We start from the raw sequence: 24,342 nt of genomic DNA on the forward strand, positions 1-24,342 counted from the left end.
ATACAGAAATTTATGGCTCTGTTGACACATCTAATAATTCTCAAGCGGGTAAGCCTAAACTTTGCTGAATTGACGGGATCCAATGACTCACTTAATGAGCCACAGATGTGCTCTTACTCTACTCTTTGATGCCTGCTTAGAGAAGCTTGAAAGAGGAACCCTTAGAATTGTGTAAAGCCATGTTTGGAGCTTGATTGTTTTTTTGTGGAGGCCTTCCAAGAAACTCTCTATCTATTGTAGTCTTTTTTATCTATGTGAAAGGATTCTGTAGATACACACCCTCCCCATCCAATGCAGCATAGATGACATATCTTTTGATCTCACATACCCAAGTTGGATAGAAATATGAGATAGGTATTGTCAAAATACTGAAACCATCTTTTCTAGCTCAACCTTGACTTTACATGACAATGAATCTTTCTGTTGGCATGAGATGCGTAATAAGGCAAATCTAAAAGGGTCAGTTTTTAAAAGTAGAGATATCTATGCAGCACCAGAGAAGCAATCTTAAGAGGATTGTACATGCAAGCTATGCCACCTAGAAGCAGAGATAGAGGAGTACTATATTTAAAGATGTTTGAAATGTTTTTTTTTTCCCATGAAGTGTAAATTAACATATGGAAATACTTACAACAGGCCTTCAGGCCAGATTTTTATCAAATCAAAGGGAGACTCCACTGTCTCATCCATGATGGGCTTGGAGCACTCTCTAGAATCAAGGACCTCTTACATCAAAGACCCCTTTTTCCCAAGAAAAGAGAATTCTATTGATGGTACCTTAGAAAAATATCCCCCTGAGGTAAACTATTGAAGTACAAAGAAGGCCATGTAGAGCACAGCTAAGTACATCATCAGTACAATGACTGCATGAACAACCAATCTGGTGGGCGGCTATAGTGCTAGGCCATACAAGGGGCTAGGTGAAAGATGGTGCTGGAATCCAATGTCTGCATGAAAGCAGCTCTCCTCCTCTTTATCTGCTCAGAACAGCCATATATACTCTTCCAGGTCCTACAGAGAGTATAGATGATCTTTGCCAAATCCTACCAAGAGTCTTTGCAGTGGAAACATCCTGAAATTTGATATCATGGCTACACACCACACAGTCAAAATGAATTTAAAAATCATGCTAGCAATCAACTCCCACACATGATAGAGGCCCTAAGTCCATCGTGCCTGCTCAAATGCTGGCCAGTGATGAGAAAAGAGCAGATTCATCATAGATCCTCATATCTATATGCTGGCCAGTGATGAAAAAAGAGCCGATTCATCATAGATCATCATATCTATCTGCTGGAACTCTGTTTGTGACCCAAGCTACTGCCACCCAAGTTGCTACCATAGTCTCTTCTGTGCTGTGAAAGACCATCCTGAAGGCTTTGAGGGCTCCTCCCTCCACACCTCCTGAGGTTTGGGACAATCCGTAAAGATTGCCTTTGAGTCTCCTCTAAGACTTTGCTTTTGCACATGCCACAGGGGTCTTGCAATCGAGGCATGTACCAATTTCCAAACTCCTGTGAGCTACAAGCCATGAGAACAGAGAGACCTGCCTAGGCCTCAGGAGAGAACAGAGAGATCTGCCTCGGCCTAAGGACATTGTCCAACCTCCAAAATTCTGACAAGAAGGAATTTGAGACACCTCTATCCTAGTATGGGGTGGTGGCCAGTGGCTCTGCTTTGATCATGCCCATCTAAAGTCTCCTCCTTAGCTTGATGGTGAAGCTAATGAAAGCTACATCACATGGCCTACAAGGAATAGGTCTCTCCAAACCCAGTGCCTTGGAATCCACCCTAATTTCTAAAGGTGTCTCCTCCTAATGGCCTCCTCTCTGAAGGACGAGATGATCTCTAAGCTCTCATCCAAGTCACTAGTTGCCTATCCAACCAAGAAAGGTCTAGACCCTCAAACCTGTGTGATGACTCTTCGAGACCCTTGTCATGATGTAGGTGCTCTTGAATATTGATGCAAGAGTGAGTTCCTATGACTTTCTCAAAAAGAACTAGTCAACTGACGAATGGTTCGAAGGAGTGGTGCCAAGAATGATGCCAACTAGGCCACATCTATCGAAATCTGGGTCATTCATATTAGAATCTATTGATCCTAGAGAAGATCCTAGAAAGGAATACATTGTCAGTCTCTATACACATTGAGTTATCCGTCACGCTGCTGCGCCTGCCATCGCGCCCCCCCACTCTTCCCCCCGTTCCTTCCGCCTGTCCCCCCCTGTGGCACGCTACACCTCCACCGCCCGCCAGGCAACGCCCCCCCCCCCCCCCCCCCATTGTCGGGCCCCCGCGCTGCCCCCGCCTCCTCGCACTGCAGCCCCATCTGGTACGGCCACCCTGCACTGATCCTGTCCTGCGCCTGCCACCCCACAGCGTTCAGCGCCCCCCTCCACCGCTAGAAATCAGCACATCTGCCCCTCCTTGCCATCGCCCCCCACCTACCACACGTCCTCTCCTCGTATCCAAGCTGCCCCTCAATCTCCCTCGACCCCCCCACCCCCCCCTCCCCGGGTAGCCTCTTTCCAAAGTATAAAACGAAAATGGCAGGCAATATCCTTTAAGGCAACATTGCTCCAAGGCAGAAATGGCAAGAAGTAGGTGAGTATAGCAAGTATAATTGTCTGGGCTACCTGCCAATGCACAGAGAATGGCCAAGCTCTCTCTCTCTCTCTTCCTCCCAAACTGTGTACCTGACGCGACCTGTCTCTGATGTGTGTACCGGTCTCTGATGCGACTGATGTCTAACATCTCTTTTTTTCGTAAAAGGTAATTGTATTAATTACGAAAAAGGGTACAAGTTTACATGATGACAAGATACACGATGGCTCTACCCCATCATGTGTAAAGCAATGTCTAACATCTCTTTTTTTTTTCGTAAAAGGTAATTGTATTAATTATGAAAAAAAGGTACAAGTTTTCATAATTACAAGATACACGAGGGCTCTAAACCTACGTGTGTAAGATCCCGGTACTAGGCCACAAAAAAGTTACACAAGTCATGGCAAAGACCCAAAGGAAATTGCCATATGCCAGGGAAGCAAGTCCTCCCGAGGGAGCAAATCCAAGTGCCGAATGAGATCTATTTGCCAATGTAAGAGACCTTTAAGCCGGGCAATGTGTTTCGGTGCATTAGAGGCGGAATAAAAAAGAAAAGCATTCCGAGTGGTCCAATTGTGCCAGCATCCCCAGAATCTGAAAAAGTGGAACAAGATCTTCATATGCAACTGTGGCGGTGTGGGGTATTTTGGCCGCACAAAAACCCAATCGAATGGGGTCAGAGAGGACCCCACCATTGTATGCCAAACCTGTGACAAGAGCGACCAGATCGACTTGGCAAGCGGGCAAGAAATAAATCGATGTCGGGCCGATTCCACAGTAGTGGTACAAAAGAAACAATTGCCATTCGAGATTCGACGCTTGGAAAGGGCCGAGGCAAGGGGAAGACCACCAATCATCACCTGCCAAAGAAAGACCTTACATTTGAACGGTGTCTTATTCAACCAGCCCACCATCACAGTTGCCTTCCACCATGACTGAGATTTCTGCAATCCCCATACAGTATTAGCTTTAACACCCAGCCATTGATGATCTTTAATCAGAAGATGATACACCTGATTAGCAGAGGCCTTTTCCAGACTCAACCGGCCTGCAAGGTCCCAGTCCTGCCAAGGACGATCCACCTCAAGGGCAAGAAAGGGTTGCCTACCCTGAAGTAGCAACAAAAGCTGCTCCCATACGTCACGGTATCCACGCGGGATTCTGAAAAGTCTCCTGGCCGTACGAAATGATGCGAAGACATTGCGACTGGCAAGGGTGGCATCCGCAACTGAAGTCACACCCATACGGGCCATGCGGTTAAATTTTGGTCGAAGCTCATGTTTGTCTTCCCATGAAAGTAATCTTGAGACTGCCAACAATTCCAGTTGAAAGGAGTTAGTATGCAAGCGGTCCTCCACTGGATGCCAACTCGCCTTTTGGAGCACCACTTTCCAGGAGCCAACCAAATGCAATAACAGAGAAGAGGAGGGGCTAGAAAACCCAGAGTTTGCATTAAGGATATGCCACCAGGAGCCCCGAATTTGTGTATTGCCATGCCGAAGCCTGCTATCCTCCAGAAAATAATGGGCTATAATGGTCCACGGGTGATGATTCATGCACATAGCGCGAAAAAGAGACCAACGAAGAGCCAGCATATGAGTTTCAGCATCCAAAATAGCCCCACCACCCAGGCGTTTGGGGGTACATGTATGTGACCACGAAATCCACGAAATACCTGCGTGCAATGAATCCTTCTTCCATAACATGAAACGAATAGGGCGAGTGAGAGCCTTCAAAGTAGTAGGAGTCCAGGGCAGCAATGGCAAGAAATATGTGAGCATTGGCAGCATAATTGTCTGTGCCGCTTTGAGGCGAACATGGAAGGGTCACGCTTGTGACTTCCAATACATAAACTTAGCTGCCAGTTTTTGTGAAATCCACTCTAGTAGCTGCTTTGGCTGAACATCAACACCCAACGGGTACCCAAGATGCCTGACAATGTAGCCACGGGGAACAACCTGACCCTGCCAGCCCAATGACTGTAAATCCAACTCCGTGCAGCTGAGAAGGGCTGATTTAAAGGCATTGATGCGAAGACCCGAAGCATGACCAAAGAGTGTCCAAACATCCAATGCCTTGCGAATGTTGTCCTTGTCTGCACGCAAAATCATAAAGCTATCATCAGCCAAAGATTGGCTAATGAAGTGCTGCCCCAAAGGAAGAGACAATCCTGACAACTGATCAGAAGCTCCCATTGAAGATAACATTGAAAGAATCGGGTGGGTCGCCAGGGCAAAGAAGAGAGGACTCAAAGGGCAAGGACAAATGGCTCTGTAACCCCACTATTGAGCATAACACGCGAAGAAGCCTCCGCACTAATGGTATAGATCAATCGGGACATCCGAGTACCAAAACCCATAGCAGACATAAGTTCAGCAATGAAAGACCAGTCTAAATAGTCAAAGGCCTTTTCCAGATCCAATTGAATCAATACCACTTCCTGACTAGAGTGCCTTGCATAGTCAATGGCCATTTGCACATTTAAGATATTATCCAGAATGTTGCGGCCCTTAATGAAACCATATTGAAGAGGATGCACAATAGCTGGAAGATGCTTGTGGAGCCGATTCGCCAGGACTTTGGAAAAGATTTATACATCGAGCCCATCAATGAAATTGGTCTCCACTGTTGCAACATTGACGACAAAGGAACCTTTGGAAGTAGTTTGATAAGGCCTTCTTTCCATGAGGAAGGCATGACCCCTGTTTCCCACACCTGCTGAAACATAGCCACCAATGGCTTCACCAGTTGGGTAGCCGAGCTCTCAAAAAATTCATTGGTGAGACCATCCCAGCCAGGGCTTTTATCCTTAGGGAGATGTAACAAAACATCCATAACCTCCTCCTCACAAATATCTGCCTCCAAAGTAGCTCGCATATCAAGTGGAACCTGATGGTGGACCAGATCATAGAAGACTGAACGTGCATACGTAACCTGGTCAGAAGGCGATGGAGAAAAACCAAGAAGATTCCGAAAATAATTCCTGTACATATCGACAATGGTGTGCGGATCAGTGACCATGCGACCTTCTGAATCCTGGAGTCTAGTCATATTTTCTCGAGCAAGAGAAGCATGCAAGGCGCAAAGGAACTTATGAGTCTGACAAGCACTATCTTGCAAATTGTCAGTCAAATTGTGCAATTTTCCCTGCTGATAGGATTTCAACTGAAATTCTTTAATAAGATCGGCCAAACGCTGCGCCAGTGATAACAGAAATTCATCATCTGGGGTATCCACCAGTAACGAACGAACCAAAGCCAGTAAGCCTTCCGCTGCATGTCGACGCCGGCAACAAAGAGAGACATGATGTATCCCATACTGGCGAGCGACCCGTTGCACATTAGAGAGCAGTCGTTCAAAAGAAACTGTGCCCTCAGAGGCAAAGTCCAATAAAAATCTCTCAATCAATTGCTGCATATAGCCTTGAAAGATTGAATGCTTCAAATAAGACGAGTTGAAACATAAAGGGAGTCTATCCAACAACTGCATAAAAGGTGCAATGGGTTGTGCTAGTATCTCAAGCTGGAGAGGGAAATGGTCAGACAGGGCATATTGCTGCAAGACTTTCATTTCCAGCATCTCAGGAAGAAAATCATCCTGTTGCATGATGTACATTCGGTCCAACCGCGACCATGTAGATGCATACTGTGCGGAATGGAAAGTAAACCCTGGAGATGAAGGTTGTAACCAAGACCATAGATCTTGCTTAGGTGCCACAAGAGCAAAGGCATTCCACGCCCGACTTTCCAGAGCATCCATCACCGAATGCCCTGACGTGGACTGTGAATGTCTAACATCTCTCTCTCTCTCTCTCTCTCTCTCTCTCTCTCTCTCTCTCTCTCTCGTAATGGATGTTATATTTATAAAGTACTAAACGACAAAAGAGTTACAAAAGTCATGGCAAAGACGCAGAGGAAATTGCCATATGCCAGGGAAGTAAGTCCTCCCGACGGAGTAAGTCAAAGTACCGAATGAGATCTATCTACCAATGCAAGAGACCTTTAAGCCTAGCAATATGTCCCTGAACATTAGAGGCTGAATCAAAAAGAAAAGCATCCCGAATGGTCCAATTGTGCCAACAGCCCCAGTATCTAAGAAAGTGAAACAAGATCTTCATATGTGATTGTGCCGGTGTGGGTTATTTGGGCCGCACAAAAACCCAATCAAAAGGACTTAGCGAGAAACCAACCACTGCTCGCCAAACCGCTGACAAGAGTGACCAGATTTTCTTAGCGAGAGGGCAAGAAATAAAACGATGACGGGCCAATTCCACACTGGTGGTGCAAAAGAAACAATTCCTGTTGGAGATTCGACGCTTGGAAAGGGCTGAAGCAAGAGGAAGACCACCAATCATCACCCTCCAAAGAAAGACCTTGCATTTGAAAGGTGTCTTGTTCAACCAGCCCTCCATCACAATTACCTTCCACCATGACTGAGATTTACGCAATCCCCATATAGTATTACCTTTAGTAACCAGCCATTGATGATCTTTAATCAGAAGATTATACACCTGGTTAGCTGAGGCCTTTTCCAAATTCAGCCGGCCTGCAAGGTCCCAGTCCTGCGAGGGACAATCCGCAACAAAGGCAGAAAAGGGTTGTCTGCTCTAGAGCACCATCAAAGCTGTCCCCATAAATCACGGTATCCACGAGGGATCCTGAAAAGCCTCCTGGCTGTACGAAACGATATCAACACATTGCGATTGGCAAGAGTGGCATCTGCAAAACTGAAGTCAAGCCCAAACGTGCCATGCGGTTCAATTTTGGTCTGAGCTCATGTTTGCCTTCCCAAGAAAGTAATCGCGAGACTGCCAACAATTCCAGTTGAAAAGAGTTAGTAGCTAAGCAATCCTCCGCTGGATGCCACTAAGCCTTCTGGAGAACCAATTTCCAGAAACATACAAAATGAGCAAGTAGGGATGATGAAGGACTAGAAAACCAAGAGTGTGCATTAAGAACATGCCACCAAGAGCTCCAAATTCGCGTATTACCATGCACAAAGCCCGTGATCCTCAAGAAAATAACAGGCTATAAAGACCCACGGGTGATAATCCAAGAACATGGCACGAAAAAGAGACCAACGGAGTGCCAATATATGAGTTTCGGCATCCAAAATAGCCCCACCACCCATGTGTTTGGGGGTACATGCATGCGACCAAGAAATCCAAGAAATGCTTGGATGCAAGGAGTCCTTCCATAACATGAAACGAATGTACTGAGTAAGAGCATTCAATGTAGTAGTAGTCCAAGGCAGCAATGGCAAGAAATATATGAGCATTGGCAACATAATTGTCTGAGCCACTTTGAGACGAACATGGAAGGGCCAAGCTTGTGGCTTCCAATACAGAAACTTAGCTGCCAGTTTCTGTGAAATCCACTCTAGTAGTTGCTTTGGCCGAACATCAATACCCAAAGCATACCCAAGATGCCTGACAATGGAACCACTGGGAACAACCATTCCCTGCCAGTCCAATGACTGCAAATCTGACTCCGTGCAACTGAGAATGGCTGATTTCAAAGCATTGATACGAAGACCAGAAGCATGACCAAAGAGAGTCCAAACATCTAATGCTTTGCGAAGATTATCCTTGTCCGCACTCAAAATCATAAAGCTGTCATCAGTCAAGGATTGACTAATGAAGTGCTGTCCCAAAGGAAGAGACAATCCAGCCAACTAAGTAGAAGCTGCCATATAAGATAACATCGAAAGAACCGGATGAGTCCCAAGGGAAAAAAAGAGAGGACTCAAAGGGCAACCCTGTCTCACAGAGCGTGCAAGGACAAATGGCTCGGTAACACCACCATTCAGCATAACTCGCGAAGAAGCCGTAGCACTAATGGTGTAGATCAAACGAGACATCCGAGTACTAAAGCCCATAGTAGACATAAGTTCTGCAATGAAAGACCAGTCTAAATAATCAAAAGCCTTTTCCAGGTCCAATTGAATCAATACCACCTCTTGATTAGAGTGCCTTGCATAGTCAATAGCCATTTGCACATTTAAGACATTATGCAGAATGTTTCGGCCCTTAATGAAACCATATTGAAGAGGATGCACAATGGCAGGAAGATGCTGATGGAGCCAATTCGCCATCACTTTGGAAAAGCTTTTATACATAGAATCCATCAAAGAAATTGGTCACCAATGTTTCAACATAGACGGCGAAGGAACTTTTGGAAGCAGTTTGATAAGTCCTTTCCATGAGGAAGGCATGAACCCCGTTTCCCAAACCTGCTGAAACGTAGCCGTCAATGGTTTCACCAGCCAGGTAGCAAAAACCTCAAAGAATTCATTAGTGAGACCATCCCAACTGGCACTTTTATCCTTGGGCAAGTGTAACAAAACATCCACAACCTCCACCTCACAAATATCTGTCTCCAAAGTAGTTTGCATGTCATGTGGAACCTGATTGCGGACCAAATCATAGAAAACTGAGCGGGCATGAGTAATTTGGTCAAAAGGTGAAGGAGTAGAACCAAGAAGATCTAGAAAATAATTCCTACACATATTCACAATAGTCTGAGGATCAATGACCATTTGACCTTCTGCATCCTGGAGTCTAGTCATATTCTCTCGAGCAGCAGATGCATGGAGAACTCGAAAGAACTTATGAGTCTGACAAGAACTATCTGGCAAATTCTCAATCAAATTTTGCAATTTGGCCTGCTGATGAGATTTCAACTGAAACTCTTTAATAAGATCAGCGAAACGCATAGCCAATGACAGCAGAAATATATCATCTGGAGTCTCCACCAGTAAAGAACGAACCAAAGCCAGTAATTCCTCCGCTGCTTGTCGACACCGCCGACAAGGAGAGGCATGATGGATCCCATACTACCGAACAACCTGCTGCACATTAGAGAGCAATCATTCAAAAGAAGCATTGCCCTCAAAGGAGAAGTCCAATAAAAATCTATTAATCAATTGCTGCATATAACCCTGAAAGATTGAATGCTTCAAATATGATGAGTTGAAATGCAAAGGGAGTCTATCCAGAAATTGCTTAAAAGGTGCAATGGGTTGTACAAGCATCTCAAGTTGTAGAGGAAAATGGTCCGACAAGGCATATTGCTGCAACACTTTCATTTCCAGCATCTCAGGAAGAAAAGCATCATCCTGCATGATGTACATGCGGTCCAACCACGACCATGTAGTTGTATACTGCGCAGAATGAAAAGTAAACCCTGTAGAAGAAGGGTGTAGCCATGACCAGAGATCTTGCTTCAGTACAGCAAGAGCAAACGCATTCCACACACGGCTTTCCGGAGCGTCCATCACCGAATGCTCTGATGTGGACTGTGAAGGATCAACACACATATTAAAATCCCCCATCAAAAAACCCCGTTTGCCAAGTGACAAGGAGGTCTGCAAAGTATTCCAAAGATCCCGGTGGGATAAAGGGTCATTAGGAGCATAGAGCCCAAGTAACCATAAGATCTCTCCTTCAAATAAAACTTCAATCACCACAAAACGACCATGTACATCATTTTTACTAAGAACAGGCTGATATTTCTCATGTACAATCATAAGCACAGCAGAATAATGCATGGCATGTGTCCCTGCATAAAACAAGCAAAACCCATGGCAATCCACAACTTTTCATGCTTCACCGTGACTCTTGTGCTCAACAACACACAAGACATCCCACTGATTCTCATGCAATAAACTCTACATGGCATGTTTCTTATTGCGAGAACAAATGCCTCGCACATTCCACATGGCTATCTTCATGTGTATTCAAAAAAGAAAATCAGGAATGAGGCAAAGCTTGCCTCAATTTAACCTTTTCTGCCAAAATGTCAAGGACTCCCTCATCCAAAAAATCAGCTAACACGGCAAAAGAGTTCTGACGGCCAGATTTAGAGGTAGATGGTGTATCCACTGTCTTGGGGATGGAATAGGGATAACGACGATCCCATGGGGTAATCATGTTACCTCTAGCATCAAAATCCAACTTAGCAGGTGGGCCCTTCGGACCATCCGTATATGCTTTCCGAGTGGGCTGATTGCGAGGAGCAGATGAAACCATAGCATGAGTAGTGTGCTCTAAAGACAACATGTCTTTCCTGCGCATATAAGTACGCAAGGAATCTTTGTTGGGTATCTCACACGCCTTACTTACGCCTACGCTCATATGGGAGTGTGCGGGTGATCACTAGGACACTGGGGCACTTTTTACTCTCGGTAGGAGAGGTTTTTTCCCCCAGATTATGTGTACTATTTTGTATGTGCTTGTGGTGCACACTTACGGGCACTTACTGTGTTCGGGTGTGAACAGCCCCTTATAACCCTAAGGTAAGTAAGTGTTCGGGTGTGAACAGCCCCTTATAACCCTAAGGTATAAGGGTTATCATTTGTACTTTCAGTTAACAACACTCTATTCAGTACTATTGCATTGGGTGTCGTGCTCAACTCTGTCTCTCACTCTCACACTGTCTACTGCACTTCAGCTGCACCTCGATCCTCTCCCATCTGACATTTGGTATCAGAGCTCAGCTCAAAGCAGTCTTCAGTCTGCAGTCTGCAGCCCACGCCAGTTCAGCCAGCCCCCGCCAGTTCTGCCCCAGCTGCCTGTTCCTGTCAGTCCGTCAGCGCGCAGCACCAGACGACACCTCTGCCCAGCGTGCAGCTCCAACAATCAGCGCGCAGCACCGCCCTGCCCAGCGCGCCATCTGTCCTGCACAGCGCGCCCTGCCCAGCGTGCCACCTGTCCTGCACAGCGCGCCATTTGTCCTGCACAGCGCGCCCTGCCCAGCGTGCCACCTGTCCTGCACAGCGTGCCGCCAATTCTGCGCAGTGCGCCATCTGCCCAGCACGTACTAGTCCTGCCTGCGCGTGTCACTGACCTGCACGCCTGTACCTGTGCGTCAGTCCGACTGTACCCAGCAGTCATTACCTCGGGAATTGTGCCTGTCGTCAACACGCAGAGGTAACATTCTGCACTTTTCTTTTACACAGGAGTTCGTGCAACAGGTTCAGGTTCAGCATTGGGAAACGTGCTGAACAGCAGGTTCAGTTTTCAGCATTGGGAAACGTGCTGAACAGCAGGTTCAGTTTTCAGCATTGAAAAACGTGCTGTGTCTGTCTGTGACACATTGAATGCACATTTTGGGGCTTTTGTAACAGACATTTGTGACAGAAATTTTGGGCAGAAAATTTTGGGGCTTTTGATGTTTTAGTGCTGCTGAGCACTAATTGCACCTTGGGAAGCGTGCATCAGTGACAGTTTTTTTGACAGAGTACCCTTTGCACATTAATTGCAGACTTGTGTTTGCTGCAATTTCTGGAAATTTGCAGATTTCCAGCCCGTACTGCATTCACATTGCTCTATTGCCTTTTGGGAAATAATGGCAAATCAGGGAGGAGATGTATTCACCTATGTGTCCAAGGAAGACCGATTGGATGGGAACAATTATTCCCTTTGGTCTTTTATGATGAAGAATGTATTAGTGGCAAAAAATTTGTGGGATTATGTCAGTGGAGAGGAAGCACGACCGGGAGTTGTGGCTCCGGCTACTCCTCCTCCAGGAGGACGTGCAAGAGGGCAACCTCAGCCCCCTCCACCTCAGCCCGCTCAGCCACTTCCCCCAAGAACTCCAGCTCAGAAAGCTTGGGATACACGGGATGCACAGGCTATGTCGCTGATTGCATTGGCAGTTCAACGGACCATCATTCCTCATATTCGTTCAGCAGCTTCTTCACAAGAAGCTTGGTTGACATTGGAGCAGATGTTTGCAGGAAAGAATGAGACTCGCATCTCTTTCTTGAAGAAAGAGCTAGAGACTCTAAAGATGAATCAGGGTGATTCTATGCAGGATCATCTCAACAAAATTCAGGACTTGCGGGAGCAGCTCATGAATGTGGATGAGTACTACTCAGATGCGCAGCTGATTTCTACGACATTGAATTCACTGCCTCCCTCTTACTTGGCTTTTCATACTGCCTTGAACCTCACTATGAGGATTTCGAACGAGCCTATCACTTTCATTCAGCTTGTCAGTTTGCTTCTAGAGGAGGAACAAACTAGACGGAACAGTGGTGTGGATGGTATAGCCTCTGAGCAGGCTTTTATGTCAAGGCAGAAGGGTAAAAACAGCCAAGGGAAAAATGCTTCGCAGAGTTCTGGTAGTAGTAGCACTTCACAGACAAGTCAGAAACAGGGGGGCACGCAAGCCAAAAAAGGAAAATGCCATTACTGCAAGAAGCCTGGCCACTATATCACTGAGTGCAGGAAGCGCATCGCCAAAGAGAAGAAGAAGGAGTCAGGGATGTCTGTTTCTGCAGCTCCTTCCACTGCTAGTGAGTCCGCGTCCTTTGTTGCAGACAGGGACTATTGTTTTTACACTTGCAGTTATGATGTCTCTTGGGCTGATAGAGCATTTAGCTCTACAGAGGATGCTGACACTTGGTTCTTTGACAGTGGTGCTTCACGGCATATCACATCTCGTAGAGATTTGTTTGCTTCTCTTGGTGCACCTCCCGTTGGGAAGTCTGTTCAGTGTGCTAATAATGCATCATACCCTGTTCGTGGTATTGGGGAGATTCAGCTTACAGCCATTGATGGCTCTATTCTCCGCCTACAGGATGCTTTGTATGTGCCTGGCATTAAGAAGAATCTGCTTTCCATTTCTTCTATGGCACGTTGTGGTTTGCAGGTCACCTTTGATGATGACCGTTGCATGGTCCGTGACAAGGAACACATGACATTGGTCTTGACAGGTTCTTTGTGTCATGGGTTATATGAGTTGGATGCTCTTTCGGTAAATCAGTCTGCATATTTGACATCCACTCTTACTCCTGCTATGTTAGAGGCAGAGTTATGGCATGCTCGTTTGGGGCATGTAAACTATGGCAGCTTGATGCTATTACAGCGTACTCAGATGTTGAATGGATTACCTCTCTTGGAGAGACCTCCTGAGCATTTATGCGAGGGTTGCATTTTGGGGAAAATGCATCGTTTCTCTTTTCCCCGTGATGTTGCTTTTAGAGCAACAGCCAGATTGCAGCTTGTGCATTCGGATGTTTGTGGGCCCATGCAGACACAGTCATTGGGTGGTTGTTACTATTTTGTAACATTTATTGATGACTTTACAAGTTTTTGCTGGGTCTACTGCTTGAAAAAGAAGTCAGAAGTGTATGATGCATTTTTGGCTTTCAGTGCACTTGTGGAAACTCAGTCTGGTTGCAAGATTAAGACTCTCCGTTCGGACCGAGGGGGGGAATACATGTCCTCTATGCTGAATTCTTATTTGCAGCAGAAGGGCATTATCCATCAGTACACTACTGCATATACTCCACAGCAGAATGGGGTAGCAGAGAGGAAAAATCGGTCACTCATGGAGATGGCCAGATGTATGCTGAAGGCAAAGAGTTTGCCTCATAGTTTTTGGATGGAAGCCGTCATGTGCGCTTGCCACATTTTGAACAGATGCCCTACCAAGGCCTTGAAAACCGTCACACCTTTTGAGGCTTGGCACAGCCGCAAACCTTCTGTTGGCCACTTCCGTATTTTTGGGTGTCTTGCATATGCCCATATTCCACAGGTACTTCGAAAGAAGTTGGACAACAAGGCTGTAAAATGCATCTTTATGGGATATAGCAGCGAAAGCAAAGGCTACAGACTCTATGATCCCGTGATCAAGAAGGTTTTTGTCAGCAGGGATGTTATATTTGATGAAAAATCAGAATTATCCTTGGCTGGTTTTGATACATGTCAGGCTGCCCGTGATGTCTTTGAAGGGCTGCTGCCCATCACATTTGGTGATTCAGCTGGTACTTCAGCAAATGAACCTAATGTTCAGCCAGCTGCTCCTATGGAACATGCAGTAAATCAGCACATTGCTGAAACTGAAATTCAGCAGGAACTTGTACACAGTCAGGAAGCAAGACAGGTGCCTAGATGGTACACGCAGACTATGAGAGATAGTCATTTGGAAACACCCTTGGCTGGTCGTACTCGAAGGCAAACTCGACTGCATGATTCAGCACATTCCATGGAGTTGGTTATGGCAGCATGTACTCATGATAATGAGGAGCCTGAATGTTTTGAGGATGCACGACATAGTGTGCATTGGATGGCAGCCATGCAAGCTGAATTGGATTCTATTCATAAGAATCATACTTGGGATTTGGTGTCTTTGCCAGTTGGCAAGCGTGCCATTGGTACGAAATGGGTCTACAAATTGAAAAGGAATGCAGATGGATCCATAGATAAGTACAAGGCACGGCTGGTAGCTAAAGGCTACGCACAGAAAAAGGGCATTGACTATGAGGAGACCTTTGCTCCTACCTCCCGTATGACGACCATTCGGTCTATGATTGCCTTGGCTGCACATTTTGGTTGGAAAGTGCATCAGCTGGATATAAAGACTGCATTCTTACATGGGGAACTTCAGGAAGAAGTGTATGTACAGCAGCCCATTGGTTTTGCATTTGAAAGCTCAGAAAATTTAGTATGCAAGCTGAAAAAAGCTCTATATGGTTTGAAACAAGCTCCACGAGCTTGGTACGCAAAGATAGATGCTTTCTTGCTTAGTCAGGGGTTTGTAAACAGCCCATCTGAGTCTACCCTTTATGTACATAAAGAGGGGGGATCCATGCTGATTTTGTGTCTATATGTAGACGACCTTTTGCTCACTGGAACACGTGCTGATCAGATTTCAGCATTCAAAAATAATTTACAGCAAACTTTTGACATGTCTGACTTGGGTATTTTGCACTATTACTTGGGCATCCAGTTTGTACATGATGCTAGAGGCATTGGATTATGTCAGTCAAGGTACATTGGGCAACTTCTTGAGAAGTTTGGCTTACAGGATTGCAAGCCAGTTTGTACACCCATGGAACCTGGGCTCAAACTGTCATTACATGATGACAGTGATTTGTTTGATATCCATACTTATGCTCCAGCAGTGGGATGTCTCATCTATCTATGCCACACTCGGCCAGACATACAGTTTGCCGTTTCAGTTTTGAGCAGGTACATGCATCAGCCTCGTATGTCGCATTGGCAAGCTGTGAAGCGTGTGTTTCGTTACTTGCAGGGTACTAGAGCTCTTGGATTGCTTTATGCCAAGGGGAAACCACTGCAGTTACATGCTTACAGTGACTCTGATTGGGCTGGTGATTTTGATACTCGTCACTCCACTAGTGGCAATTGTTTCTTTCTTGGCTCGTCATGCATTTCTTGGCTTAGCAAGAAACAATCCACTGTTGCCACGTCGTCATGTGAAGCTGAGTACAAGGCAGCCTTCACTACTGCAGTTGAGTGCGTATGGCTTAGACGCTTACTTGCTGATTTGGATGTATCTGTTACGGAGCCTACTCCTTTATATACTGACAGTCAGAGTGCCATTGCAGTGGCACGGAACCCTGTGTTTCATGCTCGCACGAAACACATAGAGATTCACTACCACTTTGTCAGAGAGAGGCTACATGCAGGTGATATCAGCCTTGTCTACTGTCCTACCACCAGCAATGTGGCAGACATCTTCACCAAAGCTCTTCCACGAGACAAATTTGAAGCATTTCGCGATGCTTTGAATTTGACGCCCTTTGGTGGCGGATGATCCTTATACACTTGATCACTCTTCACTCCAGGGGGGTTTGTTGGGTATCTCACACGCCTTACTTACGCCTACGCTCATATGGGAGTGTGCGGGTGATCACTAGGACACTGGGGCACTTTTTACTCTCGGTAGGAGAGGTTTTTTCCCCCAGATTATGTGTACTATTTTGTATGTGCTTGTGGTGCACACTTACGGGCACTTACTGTGTTCGGGTGTGAACAGCCCCTTATAACCCTAAGGTAAGTAAGTGTTCGGGTGTGAACAGCCCCTTATAACCCTAAGGTATAAGGGTTATCATTTGTACTTTCAGTTAACAACACTCTATTCAGTACTATTGCATTGGGTGTCGTGCTCAACTCTGTCTCTCACTCTCACACTGTCTACTGCACTTCAGCTGCACCTCGATCCTCTCCCATCTGACAATCTTGTGAAGCATTAGGCACAATATCCGCCATGCCAGCATCAAACCTTTTACCTTTTTTGGCACGTACATCTACCCAGTCATTGCCAAGGGAATCCAAACCCGAAACATGTTGTTTGCCTTTATCCAAAACTTTAGCTGGCTGGGTCGCATCCTGCGATGGAGCATCAATTACCATATCTTCCATGGGAGGCAAAAGATGCTCAGCATCTAAAGTCGGTTGCTTCGTTGCACATTCGGCCATAAAATGCCCAAATTTTCCACACAAAAACAATGCCCTGCAAAGTTACCCCATTTCAAACGAAAGTGCAAAGAATGCATGCCAAAGCAATTAAGACGTAACCAAGCAGGCCTTTTCTGAGCAGTGTCCCATAACATACACAAACGGTTACGATTCGTGACCCTTAGGCTCAGGGGTGAATCCATTCAGTCTGTGCTCGACTTCTTACAATGTGTTGCCTATAGTGCTTGTCAACTACAACATCCCTCCATGGCTTTCTACGAAGAAAGGACATCTCATCCTTAGCTTGCTCGTCCTGCGCCACTACAAAGTAAAAAATATGGACGTGTATCTTCATCCATTAGTCGATGAGCTTAAGATTTTGTGGGAGAAGGGAGAGCCTGAGACGGAGAAGCACTACATATGCAGATGCACAGTATACTATGACATACGAGGACGGTACCACTGTCTCTTCTGTGATGGATTTGGACCCCTTCATTGCATCATGGAGTACGAGGACCAAAGATGCCTACGTCTTTTCCTCCTAGAGCTCGAGAGGCACCGAACTGCACTACTATGAGACAAGAGGCTAGCTCATCCAGAGGGACACAGAGAGAGCAGTGACAGACTTCTTCTACAAAGCCAACCCGACTGACACTACCATCCTAGCAAAGACAGAGCCACCCCGCCACACACCTTACAAGCCATGCCGTGGAGTCATATTGGATAGAGCCATTTCCCCTCGTTGAGCACGACAACCCCCTCTACCAAGACCACGTCCGAGGAGGCCACACCACGGTCGGATTAGAGCCATTATCACAAGATACCAAAGACTCACAACCAGGCATATTAGTGAAGCAACTACGGACTGCATCATAGCTGAGATCATGTGGAGATCTTGAGATCAGCTACAGCCCATAGTCTCCACCACACTTTTGTACATGGTTCTATCAGATCTGGTTCTCCTTTCATTTCCTTTTCTTTTCTATCGATGGAATAACACTACACATGGTTCTACCCTAGTATAGTCGCATTGTACAGTTATTTTCAGTATTGTTTCATAGGCCACCCACTTATTTGTAATGTTATCTTTACCTTACTGATGAGATGACATTAGACATGGATGTACTCTTGATTTTGTCTCATGGGCCACATTGGCCTTATGTAGATGTTAATATATCTTTCTTTCTCTCTTTCTTCCAAATGTCCTAGGCCTTGACACAAACACTGACGACACCTACATAGGCCGATACAGGGGATTATTGCTCGGGCTAGAGCTAGGCCCTCCCTACCCACATGAGATTGTACCATTTGGAGCTCATTATTACTAGATAGAGCTCTATGTTTTACACATAGCCATAGTTAGTTTCCTTTCTTATTTTGCTTTGTGCTACATATTTTTCCCAGACAATTGTACCATCATACACATGATTGTAACTCATGGTCTCATAGGTCATTTTGAACTTTTGTAGACATTAATATATCATTTCATTTCATTTCTCTTTCTCTCTCTCTCTCTCTCTCTCTCTCTCTCTCTCTCTCTCTCTCTCTCTCTCTCTCGTAAAAGGTAATTGTATTAATTACGAAAAAATACAAGATTACTTGATTACAAGATACATGATGACGCTACGCCATCATGTGAAGAGGTTCCAGTACTACGAGTTGCAAAGTCATGGCAAAGACACGGAGGAAATTGCCATATGCCAGGGACGTAAGTCCTCCCTAGAGAGCATGTCAGAATGCTGGAGAAGATCTAGCTGCCAATACAAGAAGCCCTTAAGCCTAGCAATATGCCGCTGAACATTATAGGCGGAATCAAAAAGGAAAGCATTCCGAATGGTCCAGTTATGCCAACAGCCCCAATATCGAAGAAAGTGATACATGAGCTTCATATGTGGCTATGCCGGAGTGGGGTATTTGGGCTGCCCAAAAACCCAATCAAAGGGGCGTAGTGTGAAACCAACCACAGCTTGCCAAACGGTTGACAAGAATAACCGACTTTCTTAGCGATGGGGCAAGAAATAAATCGGTGCCGGGCGGATTCCACAGTAGTGGTGCAAAAGAAACAGTTGCCATTGGAGATTCGTCACTTGGAAAGAGCTGAAGCAAGAGGAAGACCACCAATCATCACTCTCCAAAGAAAGACCTTATATTTGAAAGGTGTCTTGTTCAACCAGCCCTCCATCACAGTTGCCCTCCACCATGACCGGGATTTACGCAATCCCCATAGAGTATTCGCTTTAGTAACCAGCCATTGATGATCTTTAATCAGAAGATGATACACCTGGTTAGAAGAAGCTTTGTTTAAATTCAGCCGGCCTTCAAAGTCCCAATCCTGCCAGGGATGATCCGAAGCAAGGGCAGGAAAGGGTTGCCTGCTCTGGAGCACCATCAAAAGCTGTTCCCATAAATGCCTATATCCATGAGGGATCCTAAAAAGCCTCCTAGCTGTACGAAACGATATTAGCACATTGCGACTGGCAAGGGTGGCATCCGCGACTGAAGGTAAGCCCAAATGTGCCATCCAGTTGAATTGTGGTCGAAGCTCGTGTTTACCTTCCCATGAAAGTAATTGCGAGACTGCCAGTAATTCCAATTGAAAAGAATTAGTAGCTACGCGATCCTCCGCTGGATGCCACTGAGCCTTCTGGAGGACCAGTTTCCAAGAACATACCAAATGAGTAAGCAGCGACGAAGAAGAACTGGAGAACCGCGAATCAGCATTAAGAACATGCCACCAAGAACTCCGGATTTGGGTATTGCCATGCAGAAGCCCATGATCCTCAAGAAAATAACGGGCTATAACGACCCACAGATGATGATCCGAGCACATGGCGCGGAAAAGAGACCAACGGAGTGCCAGCATGTGAGTATGGGCATCTAAAATAGCCCCTCCACCCATGCATTTGGGGGTGCACGCATGCGACCAAGAAATCCAGGAAATACCTGCATGCAATGAATCCTTCTTCCATAGCATGAAACGAATAGACTGAGTAAGAGCATTCAGAGTCGTAGTAGTCTAGGGCAGCAATGGCAAGAAATATGTGAGCATTGGCAACATAATTGTCTAGGCTACTTTGAGGCGAACATGGAAGGGCCAGGCCTGAGACTTCCAATACAGAAACTTAGCCGCCATTTTCTGAGAAATCCACTGTAGAAGCTACTTTGGGGGAACATCAACACCCAAAGGGTACCCAAGATGCCTGACAATGGAGCCACGAGGAACAACCATACCCTGCCAGTCCAAGGACTGCAAATCCGACTTCGTGCAGCTGAGAATGGCTGATTTGAATGCATTGATGCGAAGGCCGGACGCCTGACCAAAGAGAGCCCAAACATCCAATGCTTTTCTAAGGTTATTCTTGTCCGCACGCAAAATCATAAAGCTGTCATCAGCCAAGGATTGACTAATGAAGTGCTGTCCAGAAGGAAGCAACAATCCAGCCAACTAAGTAGAAGCTGCCATATGAGATAACATCGAAAGAACTGGATGAGTCGCAAGGGCAAAGAAGAGAGGGCTCAAAGGGCACCCCTGTCTGACAGAGCGAGCAAGGACAAATGGCTCAGTAACACCTCCATTCAGCATGACTCTCGAAGACACCGCAGCACTGATGGTGTAGATTAGACGAGACATCCGAGCACCAAAGCCTATAGCAGACATAAGTTCAGCAAAACGAAAGACCAGTCCAGATAGTCAAAAGCCTTTTCCAGGTCCAATTGAATCAGTACGACCTCCTGATTAGAATGCCTTGCATAATCAATCGCCAGTTGCGCGTTTAATACATTATGTAGAATGTTTCGGCCCTTAATGAAACCATACTGGAGAGGGTGCACAATGGCAGGGAGATGCTTATGGAGCCGATTCGCCATTACTTTAGAAAAAATTTTATACATAGAACCCATCAAAGAAATTGGACGCCAATGTTTCAACGTAGACGGCGAAGGAACCTTTGGAAACAGTTTAATAAGTTCTTCTTTCCATGAGGAAGGCATGATCCCCGTTTCCCACACCTGCTGAAACAAAGCCTTCAATGGTTTCGCCAGTTGGGTAGCAAAAGCCTCAAAGAACTCATTGGTGAGACCATCCCAACTAGGACTTTTATCCTTGGGCAAGTGTAACAAAACGTCCATAACCTCTGCCTCACAAATATCTAACTCCATAGTAGCTTGCATGTCCTGCAGAACCTTATTGCGGACCAGGTCATAAAAAACCGAACGGGCCTGAGTAGTTTGGGCTGCAGGTGGAGAAGTGGAACCAAGAAGGTCGCGGAAATAATTCCTACACATATGCACAATAGTCTGCGGATCAAGGATCAGGTGGCCTTCTGCATCCTCGAGTCTGGTCATATTCTCCCGAGCAAGAGAGGCATGGAGGGCTCGAAAGAACTTATGAGTCTGACACGCACTATCTTGCAAAGTCTCCGTCAGATGTTGAAATTTGGCCTGCTGATACGATTTCAACTGAAATTCTTTAATAAGATCAGCCAGCCGCACGCTAGCATCATCCGGAGTGTCCACCAGCAGAGAACGAACCAAAGCCAGCAAGTCCTCTGCTGCTTGTCGACGCCACCGACAAAGAGAGGCATGATGGATCCCATACTGCCGAGCAACCTGCTGCACATTAGAGAGCAATCTTTCAAATGAAGCAGTGCCCTGAGAGGAGAAGTCCAATAAGAATCTATCAATCAATTGCTACATATAGCCCTGAAAGATTGCATGCTTCAAGTAAGCCGAGTTGAAACGCAAAGGGAGTCTCTCCAGAAATTGCTTGAAAGGTGCAACAGGTTGTGTAAGTAGCTCAAGCTGCAGAGGGAAATGGTTCGACAAGGCATATTGCTGCAACACTTTAATTTCGAGCATCTCAGGAAGAAAATCATCATTCTGCATGATGTATATGCGGTCCAACCACGACCATGTTGTTGCATACTGGGCAGAATGGAAAGTAAAGCCTGTGGAAGACGGGTGTAGCCAGGACCAGAGATCTTGCTTAAGAACAGTAAGAGCCAACTCATGCCACATACGACTTTCCGGCGCGTCCATTACCGAATGCTCCGATGTGGACTGGGAAGAATCAACACACATATTGAAATCCCCCATCAAGAAGCCCCGTCTGCCAAGTGACAAGGAGGTCTGCAAAGTCTGCCAAAGCTCCCGGCGAAATAAAGGATCATTTGGAGCATAGAGACCAAGTAACCATAAGATCTCTCCTTCGAATAAAATTTCAATCACCAGAAAGCAGCCATACACATCATTTTTAATAAGAACAGGCTGATATTTGTCATGTACAATCATGAGCACACCTAAATAATGCATGGCCTGTGTCCCTGCATAGAACAAACGAAAGCCATGGTAATCCACAACTTTTCCGGCTTCCCCGTGACTCTTATGCTCAACAGCACACAGGACATCCCACTGATTCTCATGCAATACAGTCCACATGGCATGTTGCTTGTGGCGAGAATAAATTCCTCGCACATTCCACGTGGCTATTTTCATGTGTATTCAAAACAAAATCAGGTACGAGGCACAGCTTGCCTCGATTTGACTTTTTTTGCGAGAATGTCCAGGACTCCCTCATCCAAGAAATCCGCCAATGCAGCAAAAGAGTTCTGAGGACCAGATTTGGAGGTAGATGGCATATCTGCTGGCTTGGGGATGAAACAGGGATAACAACGATCCCACGGGGTAATGACGTTGCCTCTGGTATCAAAAGCCATCTTGGCAGGTGGACCCTTTGGACGATCCGAATACATTCTCCTGGTGGTCTGAGGACGGGGAGAAGAGGAAACCATAGCAGGAGCAGATCGTTCGGAAGACAACATTTCCTTCCTGCGCATATAGGTACGCATGGAATCTTGTGAGGTAGTAGGCACAGTATTCTCCATGCCAGCAACAACCCTGTTGCCTTTTTTTGCACGTACTTCAACCCAGTCAGTGGCACGGGAATCCGGACCCGAAACCTGTTGTTTACCTTTGTCTAGAACTTTAGGTGGGTGGATAGCATCCTGCGACGGAGCATCACACACCATATCTTCCATGGGCAACGCAACATGGCCAGCATCTGAAGTGTGTTGCTGCTCCGGGCATTCGGCCATAAAATGCCCCAATTGTCCACAGGAAAAGCAATGTCCTGCAAAATTACCCCATTTCAAACAAAAGTGTAACGTATGCATGCCAGAGCAATTGAGACGTAACCAAGCAGGCCTTTTCCTTGCAATGTCCCATAACATACACAACTGGTTGCGATTCACAGCCCTTAGACTTGGAGGAACCAGAACAGTGCCCACAGCAGCCAAAGCGTCCTTCAACAGTGGCCAATAGACAGCCGGACAATTTTCCACTTCAACCCAGACAGGGCATTCACGTTGCAGCAGACGCTGAAAATCTGCCATTGGGCGCCATAGTACAACATGGACCAACCGGCGATCAATAAACAAAGGCAATTTAGACAAGAGAGCAGCACGATGCGTCTCAGATTTCAACAGCACCTCAAAAAACCCTCGGGGCCCAACAAAAATCTCTTCAACACATTCTCCTTGTAGCAGACTGTGCAGCCACTGGCGAATACGGGAAAGTAGTGGGATTCGAACAGTGAAGAAGAGTATCACAGCACGATCATAAAACACCGAAAAGAATCGCAGGACAGTTTTCGGGTCCATAGTGGCTTCCAGAACATCGCCAGGTGTAGAGTCAGAAAAGACTTCCTGATTATGTTGAACATAATCGCCAAGCAAAGTGTTGGCAAATTCCAGCAAATGCTCCCAGTCAACATCCTGAGAGTCCATAGAATCCGAAGCAACCTGAGCATAGGAACGATCCTGATGATCCAGTGTCTCATCCTAAGTATGCTTGGTATGTTTACCCGCAGGCTGGATGTCAGGACCAGGGGGCATCTCATCGGTGCACGGAACCATATCCTCAGGCTCCTCAGTGTCAGAATCCGGACCAAGCGCTGCCACCGTTTGGTCTATAAAATCCAGATCCAGACCAGCCATATTGTATCACAATTGGATCCCGAAGGAGGACTGACGCGCGGTGAAGAGCAGGAGACGCGACCTTGTCCGCCGCAGTCACGACCTATCCCAAGAGGGCATGCGGCAGGGCACAACCCTGACAGTGCAGGGGCAGGAGGGTGAAACACAGAGCGCACAGGCTTCTCTCTCTTCCCCCCCCTCTCTCTCTCTCTCTCTCTCTCTCTCTCTCTCTTTCTGTGTCTTGCTACAGCACAGGTCTCTGTCTGCTGAGTCAGAAATCTGCACCCCTGAAAGCTGGTTTCTCACACGGCGGAGGCCGACCCTCTGCTGTATCACAGAATTCTTTCTGCTGTGCCGGAAACCTAGAAGACTGCGTGCCAGTCGCTCTTAGTACAGGGGCTTCGAAGGCGAGACGAGACAGGGGACTGACAGTGAAGTCTGACAGTGGAGTCAACAGTGCAGCCGCCTGCTATACAGATGGTCGGGGTCGTCGGGCAGGAAAACGGAGCAGATTCGCAGGGTCAGGTCGCTCTTGCGCAGAATCAGGTCTCAGGG

General features: G+C 46.3%; 1 protein-coding gene across 1 annotated transcript in view; it reads right to left on the minus strand.

The window, feature by feature from the left end:
* LOC148011273 (uncharacterized) overlaps positions 1-24,342 on the minus strand; it is a 297,099-nt gene that overhangs the window by 117,479 nt on the left and 155,278 nt on the right. The window lies entirely within an intron of this gene.

The sequence above is a fragment of the Lygodium microphyllum genome, chromosome 28 (genome assembly GCF_053477565.2).
Source record: "Lygodium microphyllum isolate KBCC chromosome 28, Lygodium_microphyllum_v1.1.10, whole genome shotgun sequence".
Taxonomy (NCBI): Eukaryota; Viridiplantae; Streptophyta; class Polypodiopsida; order Schizaeales; family Lygodiaceae; genus Lygodium; species Lygodium microphyllum.